This window comes from Emys orbicularis, chromosome 3, assembly GCF_028017835.1.
Source record: "Emys orbicularis isolate rEmyOrb1 chromosome 3, rEmyOrb1.hap1, whole genome shotgun sequence".
In the NCBI taxonomy this organism is placed as follows: Eukaryota; Metazoa; Chordata; order Testudines; family Emydidae; genus Emys; species Emys orbicularis.
This window is the reverse complement of record NC_088685.1, coordinates 203468810-203489773: the sequence shown is the minus strand read 5'-3', so window position 1 is coordinate 203489773 and position 20964 is coordinate 203468810. Positions and strand designations below refer to the sequence as shown.

The 20964-nt window shown below is 37.3% G+C and overlaps 1 protein-coding gene across 1 annotated transcript in view; it reads left to right on the top strand.

The window, feature by feature from the left end:
- MACROD2 (mono-ADP ribosylhydrolase 2) overlaps positions 1-20964 on the top strand; it is a 1323621-nt gene that overhangs the window by 927828 nt on the left and 374829 nt on the right. The window lies entirely within an intron of this gene.

Genomic DNA, 20964 nt, shown 5'->3' with positions numbered 1-20964 from the left:
GAGATGTGACACTCAAGATAATTCAGTATCAGCAATAAAAATTCAGTGACAACAAGAGAATTCAGCATCAACTACAGCATGATGAATTTTCAGAAAAAAAATAAAAAACAGTTCTGCTTTATTTTTTAAATATTCTATGAAATACAAAGCATCACTGAATACATCAGCTTGAGCTGTTGAATTGAAAATATTATGTCCTGTTAATTGAAAAATCCGTTTTAGTCTCTCTTTTCCCCCCCTATTTCTCCGATCCTCCTGTCTATGAGCTTCTCTTTCCTCATACCTAGTTTCGATAGCTTACGGTTGAATTTTAGGCTATTCATTTCTTTTACTGCACATTGGTCATAGTGTTCCTTTTCTTGGCTCAGCCTTTATAAGATAAGTTTTTTCTAAATGCCCTACCTGAGACCTTGCAAAATAGAAGTAGACAACATTTTTTGACAATAATGCAAGAACAAATTAATGGGGTAACATAGGTATTCCAGAGATGTAATGAGATTTCCTTGAGCTATAAATATCATCAGCAGTATTTTCACCAGACCATTAAAAGTTAAGTCCTGATACTGCATGTATGAACATGCTTTAACTTTATGCAATATGAGTAGTCCTACTGAAGACTATTCACAGTACATAAAGTTAAATCACATGCATAAGTCTTTGCAGGATTGGGGCTCCAATTCTGATACTTAAAAGCATACCTGACTACTGTATGTGACATATATTAAATAAAGAATTAATACATATAGAGGCTCTGGCAGTTCTGGAATTATTTCCTATTTCATTAAGACATCCCACCGGGATCCTAGTCTTCAGCTTAAAAATAACCTTCTCTGCAGAAGTAAATACATTAATGAAAGGTAAAAATAGATTATGAAAACACATATGGTTTATCACAGATGAATAACATTAAATGCCAGAATTCACTTTTCTATGTGTGTGATTCCGAATGAATTCTGCATGTATTTAACAGCTTCTGTACAAAATAGAAACATTGTCAGTTGTGGTTTTTTTGGCAGTAGTGGTATATATGTTAAATTGTCCTTCAGGGTTTTTCAGGGTAAGGTGTTTAGAAATAAATCTTCTGTGTACCTTGTTGTGCAGTGTTAAGTTTTAAATCAGAAGTTCAGTGCATTTTTAACAAGCTGACTACAAAAATAAACATGGATAGCCTTTTTGTGTACCTGACAGCAAGTCTGGCATATAAGTCAAGCATCCACTGAACTGTTTATAGAAAAAAATTCACCTTGTACACCCCTTCGACTCCTTTAAAATACACTTAGGATCAGGTTTCCGCTCACTAGAGCTGAATTCAGTTTATTTCTAAGCTGTCACTACTGTAGAATGGCACTGGATTGAGGGGCATTCAATGAGAAGGCTAACTCTAATTGGCAATCCATTTCTTCATTTCCATTGTATAGCCAACCTTGACAAATTAATCACAACCAACTGTTGGCCGCAATGCAGGGCAACCTATGCAGCACAGAAGAAAAATGAGGCCTCATGCTTGCCTGACAGCCTAATCTTTCAACGTGCCCCATTAGACCGAACAAGGGGACACTTTGGTGTGTCTGTCACCAGTACCACCCATAAACAAAGTGTTTGTTTGCAGTCCTATGGTTAGACTGATGTGATAAATTATTGAGTGCCAGTCCAGTACCTTGTCAGTCAGTGCCGCAGACTGAGGATCAAATAGATTAGTCCTGATAAAGAAGAGTCACCATGCACTGGCTTACACGATCAGTGAAGATAACCTCACCTAAATTAAATAGTGAAGAATGATTTTGTGTGTGATCTCCTGGGAGCTAGTTGGTTTCTTGGTTTAGGTGGAAATGTTGGGGCCACTGCAGAAAATCTTTGTCACATTAATTATAATTGGTAACAGGTTCCTGCCAAGACAATTCGTTAATCCAATGAACAGGATCCAGGAAAAAAAGAGAAAAATGGCACCCTAAATGAATTAAATGTCTTCAGTCAAATAGACTCATTTTGTAAAATAATTAAAATTATTTTCTTTAGCTATGTTTTTGAAAATGATGTAGCATGTGTTTAACTTTTAAAAGTTGCATTCAGAATACGATACTTTATTTTAGTCGTGCCCCTCTTAATGATGTTGTTCTTTACTATTCACTGTTGTGATCTTAGTTAAGTGTTATTTTGCTGAATTACATATTGGGCCAGCTCCTCAGCTGGACTAAGCCAGATGTAACCGGGCGTAGCCGGGCCACCCTTAGTCCTGCCTCTGCTCTGCTCCAAAAATCACTTGGAGACCTTCTGGCTCAGCAGTCACCGGTGAAGTTTATTTACACAGTGCAAACCCACCACCTCTCACCATATATCACCGGGGGTTCCAGCCTTAGGGGCTTCTCTTTCTTAGAGCCAGGAGGGGAGAGCTACCCCTCTCCTTCCATTCTCTGGCTTCTCCCCCCCCTCTGCTTCCTTCCTCTGAGTCTGTATATAGCCCCAGGCTACTCAGGCTGACAGCTGCTCCGCCTCTGCCCATCAGTCTCAGGTTCCTCTAGTCAGCTCCAATTCACCTCCCTAATTGGAGCTGAAGTGACAGAGGGCTGGCTCAGCAGTTCCTGGTCAGCACCCTGTCACACCAGAGTACCTCCATTGACATCAAAGGAGCTTATGCCAATTTGCAGCAGCTGAGAAACTAGCCCATGGCACTTACAGTAATCTATCTAGTTTATATTAGTCAGCCCAGTTCACCTCTGTTGTAACTCAACTGACCTCAACAAAGTTACACCTAACAAGAATTTGGGCCATGATGTTAAATCGTGCCTTTCTCGTAAATGTCATTTTGGGCATGGAATGATGTGCCATCTTGCTTGTGTTTGAGAAAGTGAATATTTAATCTCTTGGAAAAGTTAATATTTTTACAATCTGATTTGTGAATGATCTCTTTTTAGCCCTGTCTTTTTGGCTCCTTCCGTGTTTCGCTGAAGTGCTTATTCTTGTGTATTTTACCCTGTATTAAAGTTACATTTAGCACTTTCCAATTTAACTTTGAATAACACAGTATTTATTTTCTCTCAATGGGGTTTGCAAAGTTTTTTATTTTTTTCAAAAAAAATGAATGTACAGTTAAATGCTTAGGTGAATAGCTTACCTATAATAGGGGATTGAGGAATACAATTTTCTGGTATATTTTCTTTGCCCATTAGCATAAGGAAAATAAGACAAAACCTAAAAGTGCAACAGCTTTGCAGCATCCATATAGAAAATATCATCTAATGCTCACATCTTGTGATTGTTCTCCTGCTCAATAAGAGCAAGTGAAATTCCCTTATTCAAACTGAGTAGCACCTTACCAAATGAGTAGTCCCATTGACTTAATTTAGACCTCTTATTGAATAAGTTACTTTTCAGTATGTGTAAGGGTACTTGAATATAGTTCTGAATGATTGAACCTCCATAGGACTGATTCATGTTGGAACTTAATTCCTACTGAGTTACAACTCCATACATGATTATCAATGGTAAAACCCATCCAGTGGAGACTACATGCACTGTATGGTCAATAAGAGCAATACCTTCACCTTCCTCTCTACTTCTGGAGCACTTACCACTCCTTGAGACTGTACAATGGGTAACTATCACTTGTGCTTATTAACTCTTGGGGGGGAATTATCAGTGTATTATATAGGGCTTGATTCTCATTTTCATACACTAACTCCCCTTCACACTCTACTGGCTGTGTGAACAGGACTTAAAATTGATATAAATGTAATTGACCAGAGCAGTGTAAAGGAGCCTTAGCGTACATGAGAATTAGGCTGTACAGTCTTTAAGTTTACTACAGAGCTGTCCATTGGTTGTTAGAAGGTACTGATAACAGATTATTTTAGATGTTACCAGACACACCTTCTGAGCATCACCATTGCTGCTGCTGAAATTTGACATGCTACACAGTATTCTCACAGAACCTGTAATTATCTGAATCTGCAAAGTACTGGAGCATACAGGTAGTCCTATTTAGGTCAATGCAGCTACTCGTGCTTAAAGTTTAGACATATGCTTAAGCACCCTGATGAATTGGGGCCCTAAATATGCACCAGTGAATCTTGGTTGTGACTGTAGTAATTGCATCATTTCTCTTGATAAATGTGAATACATCAGTCCAGCTGAAAGACAGGTAAAAGATTTTCAGAATTCACTTTCATATTCCTTTGTTTTTATGATGTTAGAAGAGCATTTCTGAAAAGGAACGAGTGATACCGTGAACTGTTGGGAATTCAAACTGCAGAAAAGCCAAGGTTAGAAGGCCTAGAACCTGTTAAACAAAAATAGTTCCAAATATTAGGATTACAGTTAATTAACTATTCCAACATTGATCGGTGTCTTGTGTATTGTTTAAACTTTATGTACCAGATCATTACCAAAGTTTGAAAAATGAATATCAGTTTTAAGTAGAATATATATCCGTGTAAATTGCATCCATCAGGACAATTGCCCAGTGTAGGCTGTGAGCTTTCGACAGTGCAATCATAATAGCTTTTCAGCTGATACACTTTATGGCCTAAGAACATTAATCATTTTCTTATGTCTTTAATTACCATAAGGTATTATGCTTATGTCCATAATAGGTACTAAACATTATACCACTGATAGGTTTTTAACCATGCTTTTCATTGTAGGTTGTAAACATAATATAGCAGCCCATTATGAGTTCAGAACATTTTTTTTTAACCTGCTGCCATTAACAGGACCAGCAAAGTAAGATCAAGATTTTTCAAGCTGTATTTACTAGTGGATTATATTCTTTTATTTTTCTCTTATCAAGGGTGAGCAAAAAGAACAACATAATTGCTAAATAACCCTCTCAATTAAGAGAAGATAATTTTGGGTCCATTTTAGAGAAATAAAACCCAGTTCCAAAACCAGAAAGATATTAGAAGTCATTGCATTTTGCATAGCAATAAATGTGACCTGGGACCCCAGGCAGAAATGATAATGCTACTTAGGTACTCGCTAATAACTGTGGACAGCTCCATGAGTCTTTTTTATTTTTCTGTGTACTCTGTGGATTATAACTTGCTAACTTTTAGTATAGAATAATGTACTGGAAGCCAATAGGTTCATTTAATAGAAATACATTAGACCCAGTGCTCTCTTCTAATCAAATTGTCAGCTATGATGTAGATAATGAGTGTGCATATTGGCACTGTTTCTCTGTCATCCCTAATGAAGATTCCATTTTGTGGCATCTCAGACCAGACCAGTTATCGTATGGCCTGATTAATGAGTTGTGACTATTTTACTGAATATAGGTAATCAGAAGCAGCAGTAGAATCCATCACGTTTGGCATCCAAGTAATGTGGAACATTCAACAGGTGACAAATCAAATTATCAGGAACCTTAAGATACTTGATTTATTAATACATAATGCTTTACAAAATTGCATTCAATCCACATCAGAAGATTTAACTATTATTTCTTTAATAATTGCACAGAGTTTATTCAAAATCATTTCATTAAGGACAGTCACTGAAGTGGGATTTCAGGCATCTGTTGGAAAATAATTGATTTTCTAAGCTTTTCTTAGATTATCTTTGGTCCTTTCAGGTTTTTTTTATTATTATTATTATTATTATTATTTTATTATTATAGTTGACTTCCTTGTAGGTTTGCCAAGTTGATTGCCATACATTTTATGCGGATCTTGACCCCGGAATTCAGTTGAATGCTTTTTGAGTAGGAATTGATAGAAATATTTCTCTATGAGCAGCATTGCCAGTAAGTGTGAAAACCAATCAACCAAACTACCTTATCACTTAATGAACTCTTCCTGTTTTAAACCAGATTATTTTTCTTGATAATGAAGTTCTGTTTAATAAATGGACAATCTTGAGCCAATTTTGTCAGTGTTCTAAGCAGTTGCTAGACAAGAAGAGGTCACTTTACCTTTTTCTTTTTGAGTATATTTCAACCTTGGCTCCCCATTTTGTCATGCCTGGTGTCCTAAATTCTTTTCTCTCCATATAAATGTTGTTCTCTCATCATCTACTCATTTTTATTATTTGCCTTAATTACCGTTACTATCAACACGTTTTATGGGTTTCCTACTGAATAGTTCTGCCAGAATTCCATGTTTTCTCTTAATTTTGTAACTTGCATTATATGACCCCTGGTTTTAAATTACTCCCCAATATTTGTTTATTTTTCATATAGACTATTAAAAACCATTAACATCTGTGAATTTATCTATTAGGTTGTCTCATTGTTTTCCCTTGTCCAGTAATGGTGAAACCCATTACAGCTTCCTCACAACAGATTGGTAGATCATCCTAGTAGGCCTGAAGTCAGCAAAGCACATATTTAAAATTAAACTTGTGTTCAAACCTCTGTGGATAGGGATGGACTTAAACATGTGTTTAAATGTTTTGCTGAATCTGGGCCATAATTCCCATATAAATAAACAGAACACTTACATTAAATCATAGACATTAATTTAATCCTTTGAATCCAGTATCTTGCCCTGTTTTACTCCAGGAAATCATTAGCCTGAGGGCTGCAATAATTTCTATAAACCCTAAAGGCCAGATTCTGCTACCCTTAAAATCAATGGGATTACTTGAGTAAGATACTTCTCAATGTGAGCAGTTATCAGAACCTTACCCAATTTCTTTCCTAGTCACTGTGTTGCTGCTCTAATTTTACCTGGACTTTCTTAATATATTCAATCCTTCCTTGCCAGTTTAAGTGCAATTTGTGACCATTAAGCTATGTTTTCTACATGCTCACTCCATTACCTAAAATGTCTACATTTCTTTGAAGTGACAGCAAACCCTGTTATTTGCTATATGTACTTAATAGTTTTATTCAAATCTTTTACATGATTTAGATACAAGAAAGATCCCCAAAGTGTCCCTGGAGACTGATAGGAACCAAGTCAGACATTTAAAATTTTAGAGCAAGAGACCGTCAAGAAACTCATGTTTGTGCCACCCCTGCTCCTTTGAGCCTACCACTTCTCTATCACTCTTCTCTCCAATAGTTGTCCAATTCATTTTTAAACTGTTTATATACGTTGCACTGATTGGTGCCCTGGGCAGTTCTTTCCTTGTTTCTATTACTAGCTGTGTAAAGAATTGCTTCCCAAATTCCTTTTTGATGGAGCTTTCTTCACTTAAGTTCACACTCCCTCGTTTTTATGTTTGCACTAGCTCAAATAGCCTTGTAGCAATTATGCTTTCTATTCACTTGAGAATTTTGTATATCTTAGTGAGACCCACTCATAATCTCTTTTTTCTAAGGAACACAAACCTGGTTTCTCTAACCTTTTTGACTTTGAGATACTTGATTCTCCCTTTCATTCAGTTGCCCTCCCTCCAATGTGTTCTCCATTTGTCAAATACTTTTAAATAAGGCAACAAGTGGTGTAAACAGTAAATTAAACATGTCTTATCTAATCTCTATCAGTAGTAGTATAATTGACTCTGATTTGTATTTAACTGCTCTATTTATACATCTTATAATTTTGTTATCATTTTGATCCTATTTTAAGCACTAAGCATGTGTGTTAATGCCTTGTGCATGCCCCTCTGTTACTCTTGATTACTTTTGTAATCCCTTGTATACCTACATTGTCTCTTCTGTGTTTTATTTTAAATCTTGTTTAGCTACAGTAGGATAATATACATGTTCCTCGGGCAGTATGATAAAAACACTTATCTATTTTTGTTTCCCATTCAAGCGAACCCTACCACATATCGTCTCAATTCCGGCTCCATATCCTTCTCTGTCCTGTTTCATGTCTCATTCTACTCCTATGCTGACTCCATTAAGCCTAGAGATTTTGGCCTAGCCCCTATAAATAAGGCTCAGATTTTGTCACGGATATTTTTAGTAAAAATCACGGACAGGTCATGGGCAATAAACAAAAATTCACAGAAGCCTGTGACCTTTACTGTGTTTTTTACTAATATCCCTGACAAAATGGAGAGGGAGGAGGGTCCAGCACCCACAGCAGCTGGGAGCTCTGGGGTCCCCTCACCACCTGCCATGGCTGAAACACTGCGGGGTCCGCTCGCCACGGCTGGGCAGGTGTGGGGGACCCCTGCCATGGCTGGGCTGCTGCGGGAGGACCCCTCGCTGTGGGTGGAGGGCCCTCTGGCAGGCATGGAAACCCTGGCCGTGCCGGAAGAGCACTGACTGACTGTTCTGCCCTGCGGCCCGGAATTGCTGTCAGCCTGCCTGGTTGCACTTATACAAGCCATTTTGTATTATACATTGAAAATAATAGCATCAAGTGAGAGGCACTTTTACTATGATAAGTTAATGGAACTTGAATTATCTAACACCATTATTGCCTTTCCCTATAGTATGTCTTGATTATAGTTCTTGCATTCCATATCAATAATGTAAAAGCTGACTCCTTTTTATGTTTTCCTCTCATTTGTAAGATTGTAAACACTTTTACACTTTCTAGTCCTTATTTCAACCTGCTTAATAATTGTTTGTCTGTCTCTCCATCTAGTAAGCTTATGTGCTTTCCCCTACTTTCTGCTGGCTTCCATACTGTCTTGCCATATGCCTGCCACTTCCCATGTCCTCTACTCAATCCAGGAATTTTATTTTTTAAGACAATTTGTCATATATCTAAAATATTGATGTCTAACTGGAAAATGTGCTTTTCCTGAAATGCAGCGAAGGGCATAATTAGCTAAGTGGAGCCACAGGAGACGTGTGACAAAGTAGTAGGAAAATTCCTTCATTTCTTCTGCCACTCAGCTGCATTTACAAGAAAATTGAGGTAACAGGTCAGTTTTCACTGAAAGGCTCAGGTGGAAATGCCTGATTTTTAAGTGCAAGTCATCAACTTGTCTGGCGAGTAGTAAGTAATTTAAATTTCAGTTGTCCACACCAGCTTTTTATTTGTACTGGGCTGTTGAACAATAGAAATATCTTAATCTGTCCCTATCTTCACAGCTTGATCAAGCCAGCCACAGATGGCTTCTTTTCAGATCCTTTCTTTTCAGATCTAACCCATCTTTCTGACTGGGGTCTATGCCTATTTACATTGACACGTTTGCAGAATAACTTGTAAAAGAATGTATGGTAAATGGCCAATTTATTTTTCCTGAAGGATGTCCTCAGACAAATTAAATGATTCCACTTAAGGGTCAGGCTTACTGAGGTTGGGAACAACAGAGATTTTGACATTTTGTAATGATAAATCTTCATAAGTAAGAGGAGTTTCCGTTATCCACTAAAGCAAAACACACTTTGCTAGTATAAAGATGCTAAAAAATTTCAGCACCATACTTTGACAACTATTTTGGGTACACACTGGATATGCTATTTAAAACAAGTGTTAATAAGACTTAAAGTTCATATCAAGATTAAATTGGATTTGAATTTGTGGGATTGGAAGTGCTATTAACTACTTATTTAATTTCCTTTTTGATTGAAGTATGCAAGATTCAGAAACTGCATAATTGTGAGTGAAATGCAAATTATAGATGTTAGCAGAAAAGAATATTTTTTTAAATAGTTGTTTGACAATTAATTTTATGATCTTTTTAAAGCATGAGGAACGTGATAAAATCTAGGCCATTATTAGTTTATTTCACTAACACAATAATCTAACCAATATTGGAGATTAAGGACTTGATTCTCATTTACACTGAGTTCCCTTTATGCTGCTGTGGCTGTGTAAAAGGGTCTTAAAGTGGGTATAAATAATATAATTTGTGTAAACGGGAATCCGCCCTAAAAATAGGAGAAGGAGATGGGAGAATAAATGTAACCTTTTGGAGATTTTCTCAGAAATGATTATATTTTGGTCCATTACACAATCTTGTAAACATTTGCACATGAGTAGTCCTATAGAGAGCAGTACATTTATTCAATGCTTGTTTGCAAGATCAGGGTCTTATATTGTGAGTATGTTGTCCTTTTCTACATGGTTTAAATTAGGTTTTCCTCGGATGCTATCCTCTAGAATGGTTTCTATTTAAATTTATTTCATCTTTGATGTGGAATGTGACTGATACCCTGTACAGCACAATCAATAAATGTTAAATGCAGCATTGGAGCAAGTGAAGACTCACTACAGGATGGTTCCATGTACTTTGTTTTGAGCTCCCAAAATCTGTACAATACAGCCGAGAAAGAAGTTAGGTAGCCAGAGCAAACTGACCAACTGCTGATATATACAGTACCAGAAAAGTGAATATAGTTGTAAACCCGGTGGATAAAAAGATATAGATATATCTATATATATTTCCAGATGGATTTCATCTCTTGCCAAGTAAATGATTTCTACAAAAATTATGCTGAAAGAATTATTGCACCTAGGTGAGGAGAAAAATTCTCTCTCCTTTAAAATTTGATGCAGAAAATATTGAGATAATGCAGTGATATGTCATGCCAGACATACTACACATGTATTCATTTTTAGCATTTTATGTAGTGTAGGTTGATGTCATACAGAATGATCTAATATAAAGTGAAAAACAGTGGCCATTTTACGTACTGAATACAGGAAGTTTTTTTTTCTTTCTTCCAAAATGTAGTGGCGTTTTTGAGCTCATATGTGTCTGGAAGTATTTCAGCTTTCAACTGTTGTAGATTTTCTGAATAAGTAACTGCTGGTCTGTGTGACCCTTTATTATGTTTTTATCAGTACTGTAGGCAAGGTGAAAAATCAGTCTGAATAATATACACAAACCAAAAATCAATACTGCATTTGTTAAAAGAGCAAACTAACTAGATTAAATGTGCCTCAGATAGTATCTTGCTTTTCACCCAGCCTTCCCAGGGTCAGGGTACTGTAACTTCTTTCCAGTATTCCAAATAAGACTTGAGGAGAAAATGATAAAAGGAAATTTTTGTTTCTGATTTTTCAGAAGGCACTAAGTATATGTGTATATTTTAGCTAGCTCCCAATGCCCTCTTAGGAAATCTTTGATTTTCTTTGCAGTCTTGTTAGAAAGGAGATAAGAACTGTGCTTCAGTAGAAATAATGCCACACTTTTTTGTTTCTTCTTGTATGCGTAGAGCCTTTACTGAGTACTCTGTTGCTTTCTGATAATCCTCTAGGTTTCAGGGCTGCACTAGAAAGCAGGTATCAGAGGGGTAGCCGTGTTAGTCTGAATCTGTAAAAAGCAACAGAGGGTCCTGTGGCACCTTTAAGACTAACAGAAGTATTGGGAGCATAAGCTTTTGTGGGTAAGAACCTCACTTCTTCAGATGCTACTAGAAAGCAGAATAGCCAAAATGACTGAGTAAGGTGGAAGTGGTTTTAAAGGGCAGTGCTGATATGACAAGGCTAGGGTGTCACCTTTTTTTCCCTCAAGTCTTTAGTGGAATTGAGCAGCTCATTTTCTTTCTATATTTTTTAGCCATTGTCCTTGTATAATTTCATTATTCTACAGGATAGCAAAGAGAGAGCTCTGCAAGGGTGGGATAGTTACCTGGATCTGCAGATGGACAGGAGATGTGGGCTTTTTTTCCCTCTGGACAGAAAGAGTCAAATTCTGGCCCCATTGTAGCCAATGGAAGTTTTGTCATTGACTTCATTGGTGTTAAGATTTCACCTAAGGAATCCACTGAGAGTGGAACATTAGTTTTATTTAACTGTCTGTAGGCCAATTGGCTTGCTCGTGGTATGAAGTCGTAGTCTAGCTCTGTTTATTTTTTAGAATATTTCCCCCTATTGCTATAAAGAAGATAGATAGCTACTCTGGATACTGTCTACAAGCACAGTTATACAACTCTAGGCTCGGGAGGCATAGGTGTCTCGGAGTCATGAGCACCCTACCCTTCCTATATTATTATATGGGAGGCTTGTCCTGGCTAGATTCCAACAAGAAGGGAGGAGGGTCCTGGGGTTGTGCCAGTAGGGAGATGGCTGAGAATCACTTCTCTAGTCGATAGTCATTTATCGTTTGTTTGAATGGATTGGATTTACAGTACTATAGACTGATATTTTTTATCTCTAAATATATGTCCTTGCAGTGTAGGCTGCACTCTTTGGGAAAGCTGGATAATTTTTTTGTACACTTTTGTTCAGTAAAGAACAGCAAGGTATATGCATTTAAATCAGTGGATAGAAATGGCTGTTTAATCTTTTGGAATCTTAACTATACATGAAGCCAGTGTCCTATTGCTGTTCAATTCAGTGTATGATGGGGATTTCACAGTTGATTAGTGGTTTGCACCTTTATTCAGATTACTTTTTGTTATATTATGTCATAAGCTTGGAAGACAATTTGGCTTGTTCAGAAGTTAGAAATATTGAGATGAATCATAAATATTAATAATCATAATAATGAATAATTGTGTGTATGTCTAAATATTTATGTATGGACAGACAAACATCGCATCTGCCCTCACATGCATGTATCTATATACACACACATGATGTTGATGGATATTAATATCTACACCTACAAATATATATATGTACGTATTGAAGAATCTCTCTCATATGGAGTAATTTACTAAGTATTTGCATTATGTGTGTGTGTTCTAACTGCACATATGCAGCCCTGCATTGTCAGGGCAATGAGAGCTGCAAAAATTCCCTTTCAGTGTTTTGGAGACATTCTCTTTGTTATTCCACTATTGTGCTCTGCTTGATGTTCTAACACTTCCCATGTGCATTTCAGAAATACTCTGAGCAAGAAAAAATCCATTACATAACACATTAAACATCACAGCTCTGAAGCAATTTGATTGTCAGAGTATCTCCAAAGAGAAGCCTGTCTGTTACATTTTTTAAAGGAATTTTAGAGCACTGAAGCACCTCTGACATGGCCACTACACAAAGCTCTCTACGAACATTAAAGAGAAATTAAGCCCAAATCCCATCTATTAATATGAGTGCATACTGTAGAAAAATAATATTCTTGCAGAGAAAGATGTGATTCTCCAGAAAACCTGCATTGTAATACGTCTCTTGCATGAAAGTATGTCCTACAACTCATGGAAAAACTGCATCTCTCAGCAGTTGCCAGTGTAAATATGTCCTTTCAGTAAAATTCCACAATTTGTAACAGCTATAGTATGGAGTACATCAAACAGCATGAGCATAGAATTCATTTTGCATCTTTTCCTCAATCGAAATTTATAGCATGTTTGTGCTAGTCTCTCTATTATAGCTGAGTGAATAAATGATTGTTTGGGTTCGTTGGCGGAACTGGAAAAAAAATAGTTTCAGGCGAAATGATTTTTTTTTTTTTTCAGATTTTTTGTTTAGTTTAGGTTTTAGGTGTGTTTATTCCTTTGTTTGTTTTTCTTTAAATGAATCTAGCTAAATTCCTACGCAAACCATAATTTTGAAACAAAGTTGAAATGTTTTCTTTTGAAAATGTCTAAACAGAATGTTTAGACGTTTTCTGTTTCTTTTTTCTGAAACTCCTTGCCAAATTCAACTTGAATTCACAAATAGTCTGGTCTCTCTAAAACTACATTTTTCAGCTAATAAACAACTCGTGAAAAAATTTGCCTAGCTCTACACTCTATCGCCCTGCTCATAGGGCACTCATAATGATAGTATCTGCTACCTATGCTCACTTGTGCTGTTAATGTGATTAGCATGTCATTTAATTTCCTTAGAATATCAATATACCACTTAGAATGAATTTGGACAAAATGTAATGTGTGTTTAGTAGGTACAATTGGTGATATGTTCTTTTGTCTTGAACCTTTTTTAGGTGTAGACTGGCCTGGCTGAGACACTGATCTCTAGTTGACCCTTTGGCTTGAAATCGTAGGCACTGCTCTGCCTAGCAACACTTACAGACAAAATATCTGAAATTCTAGATGATGAATGTAGATTGTTATGCTGATTTGACAAGAGATTACTATCAGTCTAACAATGAGTCCACATTGGTTTATTTCTCTGACAGGCTTTGCTTGAGCTAGCCCTGTTGTAAGGAAAGTCAGTGTGTCTCGGCCCACAAATTATCTTGCTTTTGCTAGCCAGATAAGGAGAGTGACGCCTTCTGGTTCCTGTTTGACCTGATGCCTTCTGGTACCTGTTTCTTTGGTGTGGCTGAACTTGTGGTGATCCATTTGTCCAGAGTATGGCTCTTTATGAGGGGAAGGCACTTAATTTTTTTAAATCCACTGCCCACTCTGGGAGCGTTTTGGGTTAGGATTGGTCCAGTCTGCTTCCTCACTGGATTTCCTAGGTTCATATTTATTGTATTAATTACCCTCTACCAACTACCCGCTTACCATCTGTGAGTTGTGTTTGAATGTATTTGCAGTCACTCTTTCAAAAGTTTATTTAGTTTTCAACTGCTGCTGGTGAGGTCATGCATTTTCTAATGAGGAGAGATTTAAAAGGCACATTCCCCTGCTTGACAGGAATAGCGAGCCATGATCATTTCTTGAGAAATTTTCACATATGTATTATGTGAGATTTCTCATATTTCTTTTGGTTGTGGTGGCATTTGACACAAATGGTACTTAATTGTCACCTGGGTACATCCCACAACCTATACTAATATATCTGCAGCCTTGCTACCTAGATGTCACGAAAGTAACTGTTTTACTAATATTGCATTCAACTATATTAGTGAGAAAAACTTTTTTTTAGGGGAGGGGAAGCAGTTGTGAGGTATGGTGTGGCTGTGCGAGTTAAAGAAAATAGTTCATTTGGCAGAAAGCCCATGCGTCCTATCCCTCTCCTCCACTCTGATTGATCCAAACTTTCTTTTCAAGGTGAGAATATAAATCAATACCAAGAAAAATGGCCAAGCAAGCTAAAAGGCTAAGCTAGTTGGTAAAACACTAGCATCTTTGCTTCCAAAAAGGTCAGATTTACCATTGTAATGAGTTACCCCAGCATTAGGTGATTTCAGTTTTCACAACTGAAGGACAACTGCAGGTATTGCAAGCTATGCCTGAGGTAGGGTTATCATATATAGCTCTTTTGTCTCTTTACATCATCATGTCTGATGATAGACTTGCACTGTTATGATTACAATGCCCGCAATAGCTAAGCTTAATCCACATGACCATAATGAAGCTCAGTTGTTCACTGTTCTGTTGTGTATTCAGAACACATTTTCATCCCACATGCATCAGTGTGTGGTTTCAGAACATTTTGGGGGTGAATGTTGAACACCTCTTTAAGATGAACCTAGAAAATAGTCTTTATTGCCACACCAGCACCACTGCTTTTGCTCATTGCTACATACCAAACACTTCAGGACTGGCAAAATTAACCAGCAAAAAATAATGCCTTCAGAAATAGTTTGTGTAATTCCAAAATACATAAAAATGATTTATTGAGTTACGGTTATTAGATTTTACTTTCAACATTATTGATTAGAGTTGAAAAGTTTTTAAAACAAATATAAGATATTCTATTTATCTTTTCATATTGATAAAACAGCAGGAATCAGGTGTGATTTGCGAATATAGTCGATATCAACTAACTAGCACATCTTGGTGCACACAGAAACATGCCATCTTAGTTACTTTTCTGGTTATCAGAGACTCATAAGAATACTTTGTCCAGACTTATATTCACTTCTGTTTCATAAATTGTTTGAAAGCAAAGCATTAAAACATGTAAATTACTATATTAAGGACAAAGAGCTACCTTTTTTAGAAGCCACAAGAGAGTAAGAAGCTGTCTGAAATGAATCAGTAACTATACAGCAGATGGATTATGTTCGCAAGCTCCATTTCAGACTTGTTTCCTACTATGGGTAGGTTTACAGACAACACTAGGAGTCCCCGTTAAATTGACTAAGTTTGCCACTTATCCATTGTTTAAAGTCACTGAAGTGAATCTCTTCCCTGGCATTTGTTTCAGTTAATATTGTCTGCTAGTAGAAATTGCCTGTGTCTATCATCTTGAAGTACATCATATTAAATGTGGATCTATTTAGTATTTGCATGTGTTGTTAATAGGCTAGTTTGGTTGCATATTAACTGACGTAACATTTTTCACCCTTAGTACTTAACTTTACTCTGGGTCAATCCTAAGTAATAAAACCCTTAGTGTCTCTATACAATCTTGAAGTCACTAAAATAGAACTCCATTAATATTCATATTAAATGTGGACTATTTAGTATTTGCATGTGTTGTTAATAGGCTAGTTTGGTTGCATACTAACTGACAGTAACATTTTTCACCCTTAGTACTTAACTTTACTCTGGGTCAATCCTAAGTAATAAAACCCTTAGTGTCTCTATACAATCTTGAAGTCACTAAAATAGAACTCCATTAATATTCTCCCACAAAATCCTCATTATACTGTTACTCACTGGACATTTTCCACATACTGCACAGGCAAATTAGGCATGCAATACCATTTAACAATAGCATAGATGTTCCTTTGGTAAATTCCCACAGCACAAGAAGCTGAATATTTACCCCAGAGTGTCTGACTACAGGGAATTTCATCAGGTTCTCCATAAATTAATGAAGGAGGGGAGTTTTGTGCTCTTTGTCCTCAGAATAAATCATGCTAATCATTTTCCAGGAAATAAGAGAAGATGGAATGGAGACCCCAACAGATATCCTCAATGACTATCCCTTTCACCTCACCCCTACTCACCATCCTCCTTCCCTAAAAAGATCTGCCTCTCTTTTATATAATCTCTTTCAAATGATTCAAAGTAATTCTTTTATCATCTCTCCTCCGAAGAATTATGACAATGGGAATTGGAACAGCTTGCATAGCACAGAATTTGTTTCAGAAACCATTTCTCTGGTCACTGTTGTAATTCCTAGGAAGAAAGAAGATAAAATGTCCCGAAACAGATACCAGAGCATGTATGTTTGAAGATCTTTGAAGCTTTCACAGGCTGACACCAAGTGTAATAGATATATGCAAAGGTGCATAAAGGATGCAGTTCATTCATAATGAGAGCTGGTTGGGAATTTTTCGATAACACTTTTTTCCATCAGAAAAAGATGATTTATCAAAACTGAAACTTTTCACAGAAATGTTTTAATTTCAATGAAACTTCAGTTGTGAAGGCTTCTCAGGTGCAGGATGGAACTGAAAGCAAGTGCCCAGAAAAGCCAATAGCCCAATGGTTAGAATGCTCATTTGGGCTGTTGGAAGACCCAGGTTCAAGTCCCTGTTCCAAAGGGAAGGGCAGGGAAGGTCCTTGAACCTGGATCTCCCACAGCCCAGGCAAATGTTCTACTACTGGACTATGGGTGTGTTCTGCTATGACATAGGAGTAGTCTGACTTTTATATTTGGGGGACAGCTCCAGTCAGGCCAACAGGGATATGCATCGGGGAGGGGACAAATTCCCATGCCTACCCAAATTCCACGCCTACCTTGCAAACTACGCCCATGGCTGTGGGTCTCCTCCTCCTCCTCTTTAATGAAAGTTATTGAAAAGTCTCGTTTTTGTTCCACATAGGAATGAAAACAAATGGTGAAACCTCAATATTTTTTTTTACACAACTGAATTCTTCTTTTCCGCCCAGCCCTAGGCATAACTGATTTTTTTTAAAACTAGGGAGCATGTAAGGGAAAAACTGATGAAAGATCCTTTTGATTCTCTTTTTATTTAAATTAGCTATCTAAAGCGTATTTTTAAAACATGCACCTTTTTGATAACACACTTTTGGAAATCAAGAGAATGAACATATCAGCATATATACCAATATTTGCTAAAGACAAAGACAGCTAACCAATCTTGAATAGTATGAAAAGAAAACAGTGGCTGTGAAGACTGAGCAAGTATGTATAGCAGCTTCTGAGTCTTTTATTAATGTTAATATTCTGGGATAATAGAAGAAGAAACTTACAGGGAATTGTGAATAGGCTTAGGCCTAGTCTACATTTAAAACTTAGGTTGACATAGCTACGGCTCCACACCCCTGAGTGCTGCTATGCCGACATAATCTAATCCCCAGTGTAGATGTAACTAGGTTGATAGAAGAATGCTTCCATTGACCTAGCTACCGTCAGTTGGGGAGGTGGAGTTCCTACAAGGATGGAAAAACCCCTTCTCTCGCTGTAGTCAGCATCCGCACCACAGGAGCTATGCCACTGTAGCATCCATGGCCTAGTTATGGCTGAAGTCCTTTCCCAATCTGGTACAACAAAACAACACACACTGGGTGAGTGCCCACACTCACCCCACTTTCTGGAATTCTTTTATTGGCAGTGTGAAATAACAATACCATAACAAAGCTCAGCCTAGCCTAGAGTTCTTTCTTTCAAATCCCCTAGGAACTGTCTGCCTCAGACCCTAGTTCCTTCTGTCATCTTAAATCCAATGTAGGATTAATGAACCACACCTATCTCAGTGAGTCAGCAGAAATCCATCAGCGTTTTTATACAGCGTGCCAGCCCTGCTAACATAGTGGGTGCAACATAAGCCCCTGCCAACTGTGATAGGAATATTGCTATAGTAAAAGGAAAAGATTTTAAAATGGCTACTGCTAACAGAATGTGAGTGGTAATTCGCAGTCCCAGCAGAATGGTGAGGGTCAGATCAAAATTTCCATTTCAACTAAGATGACTCTCAATGTTTTTACGTTGCTGCCCAGTATTATTTCCAAGATGCTGCCATCTTAGCCACTGGAGAATCTGGGAAAACCTGTTTCATATTAGGGGCTGTGGGTATAAATAAACTTTTTCTTTTAAATTAAATTTAAACTTCACAAGAGAAATACTACCCCTCCCCCAAATAATTCAAATAATGTGCTGTGTGGATACAGAGTTTGCTTGTACCTTATGGCTAATGCTCCCTTGGCTTTTTGTGCCCTTGTCCTTTTCAGTATTCTGGAGGAACATTCACCGCAGTAATATGGGCCAATGTCGATCTTATTACTTTACCTGTTTTATCTTTTGTGAAATTGAGCCGTTAGCCAATTCTGACTAAGCTGCTGCTCCAGCAATTGGTTAACCATGACGCTCCTCAAACTCATTTCTTTCAAGTAATTTGATTCCCACGTGCTCCCTGAGATTGCTTTTTGTGCAGAAAGGAAACAGTGTGTGTGCGGGAGGGAGGGTGGGAGTGAGCAGACAAGGGCTGTTATGGCTGAGAAATGCAGATTTAAGATAAAAACAAAACAAAAACATGTTTTAAAAGATCACATTGCACTTCGTCTCTTCACCTAAGTCTACAAAGCTAAATGTTTTCATGTTCACTGGATTCAGGCACATGTAGGGCCTTTTGTGCCAAGAGAGTACAAAATAGCAAGCGAAATTCCATCCGTTTGTCATTGTGTATTAGTTATGCATAAAGCCGATGTGATTGTCTTTTTCAGTAATATCGCCAGAAAAAAATGTGTAAAGTAATTAGGTTTATTTTTTTTGTAACTATTGTCATAAAAGGCTCCTATAGATTTTAAGATAGTTCTTGAAATCATAAGTAGAGTTCAGGGTTTTTATTTTGTTCCCCAAGCTGTTTCTTTCACATCCTGGCTATTTAGTGGTAAATGAGCACCAATTTTGTAGATCAACTTCTGTTTAAGGCTAGTTAGTATGGAACCATTTTTCTAAATAATGTACAATTTACTCAGGGATTTATAATTCCATAAAATTGAGAATATTTTATCGCAGCTTTGGGCAAGAACCCTGCAGTGGGGAGGAAAATCAAGTCTTAAAGGCAAATCTTGCTAGAAGTAGACTTGTTCTGTAACTAAACATTCCATGTATAAACAATGGTAAAATTTTGATGTCTGAAATATGCTTGGCATTACTACCCAACCATTGTGTGGCCATGCAGACATGTCAAATACAAGGCAGGGAAATGCTGGCCTGGTTTGATAGGAAGAGTTTTATTAATTTGCATGTAACAGATGTCTGTTTTAAATGTCTGTTACCCAACTGAAATGAAATTCATACAAAGAGTCGGATTCTTCCCTGGGGTGCATTCGCACACATTTGTTTGAAGTCAATGTTATCAGTATACAGCTAGAGCAGAATTTGACCGTCTGATAGTGTTAAGAAGAGCCCACTTTGGGTTCTGTTAGTTTAAAAAAGAACTGATCATTGGTTTGTGGTATGAGGAATTGCTTTGATAACTTAGAGTCGTAGACTCATAGAAATGTAGGGCTCGAAGGGACCTCGAGAAGTCAAGTCCAGCCCACTGCACTGAGGGAGGACCAAGTAAACTTAACAGCATCCTTGTTAAATGTTTCAAGGACGTGCAACCCTAGGGGATCATACCAGCAAATTGCAGAGAACCCCCTTTGATCAACTCCCATTGATTTCAATAAGGGTAGAAGGTCTTTGGCACCTCTCTGGTTTTGGGCCCTAAAAGGAAAGGTTTATTCTTTAATGAGAAACGTGTACAACATTTGCATATATTGAATGTTAATACTAATCAAGTGCTATTAATGTCTGTTTGTGTTTTAACCTACTAAACTAATAGACAGTAGACATCTCATTTGTCAGTTCAAAACTGTGCACTTGATGAGGGTAAAATCCTTCTTTTGGGGGAAATGATGTTATGGAGACATGACTCAAAGCAAATGGACACTTCGTTTGAAGCATGTAAATACTTTTGCCTGTTTGGCTAACATTAAGGCACACAAACGTAACAATTAAAATAATTCCAAAGGGGTGAGTTTCCTTAAGTGTCATGGTCACTGCTCTGGCAATTTAAAGAGATCCTAAAGTGAGTCTAAATGTACCCTTAGTAGAAATGAGAATTAGGCCCATCAAGCTGCAAGGCAATGGACAATCAAGGCCATTGAGGGGTTTTCTTTTTTCACTTTCAGGAAGTGGGGAACTGTTTCCACCTATGTGGTGTGTGAATAAAGTGTAAAATACTATACATGTACACTGATGTATACCAAACTGTGATAAGGGTGTTTCTTTCTAGCACTTTTGCCCATCTCCGTCGCATTTGACCCACAATTTTATCTCTGCCCAGAATATTTTAATAATCCAACCCACTGAACAGTGTTGACACAGTTCTATTTTTTTTAAAGTACTTATCACAAAAATAGCCTATCCCTTCAAATTTGGAATTTCTTAGGAAAAGCAATGAAAACATCGTTTGGTCTTA